A 6,320-nucleotide genomic window follows, 5' to 3' on the forward strand; every position below is an offset into this window, starting at 1 on the left:
GCCATCTATACTGTAAATTATGGAATTCCCTTGCTTCCCAGCACAAATGGACCTTTTTTTTTCTCCTAGTCCAGACTTTTTCTTATAGCTACATTTCAGCAAAGCTTTAACACTGTCTAAAAATTGTGCTTTGAAATTGAGGGACCAGAGTAAGGACTTCCCATTAGTATTATAACTGTCCCCACTGCAGAGCTGCAAGGGCTATGGGTCAAGATTCAGTAACAGGTACCTTCTGTTCATCCAAAGAGATCCCATCTTTTTATGATTTTCCAGGATCTCCTAGGCCAGATAGTTTACAAGAGAGTATATCATACTAGCCCTGCAGTATCGTTATGGCCATAGTTTAGAAATAAGAGGAGGAACGAGAGGCAGCTGTATCTGCAATAATAAAAGTACCATGGGAAAATTATTACTAGGCTGTAAATAATTCTAGCATAATAAGGTATATCTTGCTTATGCCAAAGTGGGATTGAGGGTGGGGCAAGGGACGGGGAGGATGTTAAAAGTTTTTTCAAGAATTGTCTAGGCTTCCGGGCGCGTCGGTTACTCGGCTGGGGGAACCGTTGGCGTGGTGGTCGCCTAGGTAGTTCCCGCCGCGTGAGAGGAGGACGAGGAGGGTTTGAGCATGAGCATGGGAGAAGGGGACACCCTGATATCAGTGGGTTATGAAACTGGGGGGAAGGCACACGGGGTGTTTTTCCGCAAATATACTCAGGCTGAGGGGCAAAAGCTGGAATTTGGAGGCTGGGTCCAGAACACCGACCAGGGCACAGTATGAGGGCAATTTCAAGATCCCATCTCCAAAGTGCGTCATATGCAGGGATGGTTTGAAAAAGAGGGAATCCCAAAACTAACGTACGTCGACAGAGCAAATTTCTACAATGAGAAAGTCATCTCAAAGTTGGATTACTCAGATTCCTAACTTGTAAAATAATGGCCAGAATTTAAAATTTCCAAGATAAACTAAGTGGTTTTGTTTCTTATTGTTAGTAGAGATAGAACTATTCTGTGTTCAGTATTAGAATTTATCAGTAAGTTATTTTAGTATCAGATATTTGATTATTACTGCATATTATATGTATGATGGAAGGATTACAACTACAATTCTAATCAATAAAAACACATTAGAACCTTTAAAAAAAATTGTGTTTATGAGAGAAAAGGGCATTTTGTTCCTAGTAATGTTAAATGAATATGTGGAAACATGCAATATTATTTTTAGGTTAATAATTCATATACTTAAAGAACTGTCACTTTTCCTGTGATGAGACCCAATAAGCAAAAGCAGAAATTGTCTCTGAAGAGACCTAGATCTCAAGGTAAAAAAACTGCTGTTGTTCCTCATCACAGGCCCAAGCCCTCCAGTGAGTAAAGATAAACCACTGGCATCTTGATTAGTGAGAACATGAGACACTGAGTCAGATAGCCTCTTGGGCATCAGGAAAATCAGGAGAAACACCAGGACCTGCTTAGGACCTGCCGAATGAACTTGGACAAGTCACCTTACCACTGGGCCTTCATTTATTGCGAACTAAAATTAGTATTACAGATAAATATTAACATTTAAGAAAGGAGGGGGGAAAAGGTATGGAAGAAACAGTTTGTAAAAGGAACATATACAGTAGTACCCTCTTAGCACTTTCACTTTCTGAGGTTTCAGTTACCCATGGTCAACTGCTGTCTGAAAATATATTAAATGGAAAATTCCAGAAATAAACAATCCACAGGTTTTAAATTGCGCGCCTCTCTACGTAGCATCATGAAATCTCAAGCCATCCCATTTCGTCCTGCCAGGGACAGGAATCATCCCGTGGTCCAGTTTATTGATGCTGATTACTCACTTGGCAGCCGGCTGCTTTATCAGATGTACTGTCATGGTATCACATTCACATAAATTTTATTACAGTATGTTGTTACAACTGTTCTATTTTATTGTGAGTTACTGCTGTTAATCTCTTACTGTGCCTAATTTATAAATTAATCTTTATCATGTGTATGTATGTATGTATAAGAAAAAACATAGTATATATAGGGTTGGGTACAATCTGCGGTTTCAGGCATCCGTTGAGGGTATTGGAAAGTATCCCCCGTGGATAAGAGGGAACTACTGTAATAAGAAAAAAATATTTAAAAAATAAGGATGGGGACTTCCCTAGTGGTCCAGTGGTTAACAATCCACCTTCTGATGCAGGGGATGCAGGTTTGATCCCTGGTCTGGGAACTAAGACCCATATGCTGTGGGGCAACTAAGCCCATGGGCCACAACTACTGAGCCCCCACATTCTAGAGCCCGTGCTCCACAACTAGAGAGCCCACATGCTCTGGAGCCCATGCGCCACAATGAAAGATCCCGCATGCAACAACTAAGACCCAACTCAGCCAAATAAATAAATAAATAAATTTTTTTAAAAATAAGGAAGGCATTAGTTTAGTGAAGCTCTTAGTTCCCTTAAGGGTCTGAAAGTCTATTATTTAACTTTTTTTCTGTACTCCTAATAACCTTCTGCATGGACCTCAACTTGTAGACTTATGCCAACCTTACTTAGGCCATCTAGTCCTGTTCAGTGACCCAGATTTAATGAGGAGAAACACAGATTTTTTTCATGTCACTGTATTTGTTCAAAAGCATTCCATGGCTACCAATAAAATATAAAACACACTATTCAGCTTGGCATTCAAAGCCCTCCTCAACCTGTCCCTAACCCATATTTTGCACAATTCCTGCTCCCAAAAAACAACTGGCATCACCTAAACAGGTGCCTTTATTTCTGTTACCATTTTCCCCCATTTCTACAAATATTCATTGAGCTTATTAATCAACTTCTATGTCCCAGACTTTATGTTGGAAACTTCAACAAGTTCAAAGATGAATCAGGCTCAGCCTCTGCTAGAGTGTGCATCCATACCAGCTTGCCCAAGACTATCTTGGGTTTAGTGCTAAAAGTGCCCTGTTGTGAGAAACCCCTGAGTCCTGGGGAAAGTGAGACAGTTGATCACCCTGGTCCCTGCCCACGAGAAATTATGAGCCTCTTAAGATCCCTTCTGACTCAGAAACGCTGCATAGATGCCTATTCTTTTCCCCAACTTTCTTCAAGGTAATTATTTTGGACTTCCCTAACAGTTAGTATAGTATTAAAGACTACGCCCAAAGAATGACTTTTATTTGTAACACCTCCTAGCTGATGTACTCCTGGGAGGCAGAGACATCTTTCCAGGACTCCACAGTGCCTCCTAGTGCCTTATTTACTAATATAGTGACTATAAAATGAATGTATGTTGAATTGAATAGAGGAGAACTTGGACAAATTAATAATAGTTAAGGCTTTTTTTTTCTTTTTTTAATAAATTTATTTTATTTATTTATTTTTGGATCTGTTGGGTCTTCGTTGCTGCGCGCGGGCTTTCTCTAGTTGCGGCGAGCGGGGGCTACTCTTTGTTGAGGTGCGCAGGCTTCCCATTGCAGTAGTTTCTCTTGTTGCAGAGCACAGGCTCTAGGCGCGTGGGCTTCAGTAGTTGCAGCACGCAGGCTCAGTAGTTGTGGCGCACGGGCTTAGTTGCTCCGCAGCATGTGGGATCTTCCCGGACCAGGGCTCGAACCTGTGTCCTCTGCATTGGCAGGCGGATTCTTAACCACTGTGCCACCAGGGAAGTCCCTTTTTTTTTCTTAATTAAAAACATTTTGAAGTAAACCACATATGGAAAAATGCTCAGTTCGATTATTGTTTTTACAAAGTTAACAGCACCCCGACAAAATCACAGGACACACCCCAGAAGTCCTGGTGTCCCTTCCCAGTCACAACCCCCCAAAGGGTAACCACAGATTTAGATTTATGACACCACAGCTTAGTTTTGCCTGTTTTTGAACCTTTATATAAATGGAATCACTCGACATGTCCTCTTTTGCGCCTGGTTTCTTGCACTCAACTTCGTGAGATACATCCATATAATTGCAGGCTGCTGTAGCACATTCACTCTCATTGCTGTATAATATTCCATTGTGTGGATATAACACAATGTAATTATCCATTCTTCTCTTAAAGGACATGTGGATTATTTCCAGTCTGGCATTGTTATGAATACTGCTGAGATGAACATTCTAATACCTATTTTTTGATGAACGTGTGTATGCATTTCTATTGAGTATGTATCTAGGGGTGGAATTGTTGGGTCATAGGGCAGGCACATGTTCTGTTTGGGTTTTTTTTAATAATTTTTACTGAAGTATAGTTGTGTTTCTTTTTGAAGAATGTTGTGTTTCTGGTGTAGAGCAAAGTGATTCAGTATACATACATATTTTTTTTAGATTCTTTTCCATTATAGGTTATTACAAGATATTGAGTATAGTTCCCTGTGCTATACAGTAGGTCCTTGTTGTTTATCTATTTTATATATAGTAGTGTGTATATGTTAATCCTAAACTCCTAGTTTATCCCCCCCACTTCCCCCTTTGGTAACCATAAGTTTGTTTTCTATGTCTGTGAGTCTATTTCTGTTTCGTAAACAAGTTCATTTCTGTCATTTTTTTAAGATTCCACATATAAGTGATATCATATAATATTTATCCTTCTCTGACTTACCTCACTTAACATGATAATCTCCAGGTCCATCCATGTTGCTGCAAATGGCATTGTTTCATTCTTTTTTATGGCTGAGTAACATTCCATTATATACATATGTTCTGTTTTAATAAATATTGCTAAATATTTTCCAAAGTGCGCCAATTTATCAACTTAACCGCGTATGAAAGTTCTGGTCTCCCGTATTTGGCATTCTCTCTCTCTTTCCTTTTCCTCCTCCTTCATTTTAACCATCCTGGTGGGTGTACGGTAGCATCTCCTGTGGTTTTAATTTGGAGTTCCCTGATATGACCAATTCAGTTGCACACCTTTTTCCTGAGTTTATTGCTCACTGGGAATATTCCCTTTTGAGAAGTGTAATGCAGACATTTTTTTAAAAAACCTTGTCACTACTGCTTCAGCCCTTGCTAAAGGCCATGCTATCACTATGAGGCTCCAAATAATTCCAAGTTAGCTAGGGGACAAGGGGGAGAACAATCTCTCCAAAGCACCGGTCCCTCTCTTGCCCACCAACCCCTCCCCGGACAGCACCCACGAGGCAGCGCGGGACGACCTTTATTACTTCTAACCCCAAATTTTAAAGAGTCCTTCCCAGGAGGCGGAAGGAAAGACATTTGGGGCTTTTCATTAGAAAAGAGCCACCGGGTCCAAAAGAACCACTAGAAATTGCCCTCTGCCTTCTCAGCCTCGACCCCGGCCCACCCCGCAGAGTTGTCTGAGGGCACCACCCCCCGGGCGCGGAGGCGCTGAGAGGGAACCGGTATCTCTTAAAGCAGAAATGTTAACACCCTCTTAACGGCGGCATTAAGGATGGTGGGGCCCAGAGTCGTTTCCCCGTAAAGGGTTCCCCGCTCTCTCCTCGAAGACGCCGGGGCGCCGGGTGGGAGCGGGGTGGGCTGCGGCCCGGCTGGTCAGTTTGGCGCGAAGGTGAGAAGTAGGACTGGGGCCGCGGTTGGGGGGACTCAAGAGCGCGACCCCTGCTGACGCCGCGGGTGGCTGCCTGCGTCCTGCTTAACGGAGGCAGCCGGACCCACGAGTCACGTTTTCCTCCCACAGCAACGGACCGTTCAAAACAGAATCCTGGGCATCTCGTAGCTGCGCGGGGGTCCTAACGGCCGCGCAGCCGGGCGGGCGGAAGCGCAGTGGCGGCATCGCTGTCATCCCCGGGCGTGGCCTCCTGGGACCAGCGGAGCGGCGTGGGTGACCCCGGAGATGGGCGGTTGAGCGGAGCCGCCGGGCCCAACCGCAGTTGCCCGGTCCGGGTGGTGGGTGCGCAGCGCTGTGCCTGTGGCTGGCAGGCGAGAGGACGAGCTTCCGAGCTGGGCTCGGGTAGAGGTGGGTGGTGACTCACGGTTGGGCGGCGCTAAGGGAGAAGGGGTGTCCTGGGGCTCTGGAGAAACTAGCAAGTAGCCTCAGAGTACTGGAGAGAATATTTGTTATTTCCTGAGCACCTACCGTGTCCGAGCCCTGCTCCAGGTGCTGGAGACCTCACGGTGAACGACGTGGGCAATGGCCCTGCCCTCCTGGAGTTTATACTCTAAGGAAGGGTTAGACAAGAAAATGCGTGGATGTGTAATAAAATGCCAGACAGTGATAAATCTTATGAAGAAAATATGTAGTAAGAAATGGGGAGGGGACTGGCATATTCACTTGCGGGTGGGGGAAGGAATGGGTCTGAGGAAGTGTCTTTTGACCAAAGACCTGAAGAAAGTGAGAGCCGTAGAAAAACCATCCAGGCAAAGG

General features: G+C 44.0%; 1 pseudogene; it reads left to right on the forward strand.

The window, feature by feature from the left end:
* The first annotated feature begins 625 nt into the window (after positions 1 to 625).
* On the forward strand, positions 626 to 934 carry LOC137775652 (acylphosphatase-1 pseudogene; annotated as a pseudogene).
* Positions 935 to 6,320: the final 5,386 nt, after the last annotated feature.

Source organism: Eschrichtius robustus, chromosome 13, assembly GCF_028021215.1.
Source record: "Eschrichtius robustus isolate mEscRob2 chromosome 13, mEscRob2.pri, whole genome shotgun sequence".
Lineage (NCBI taxonomy): Eukaryota > Metazoa > Chordata > Mammalia > Artiodactyla > Eschrichtiidae > Eschrichtius > Eschrichtius robustus.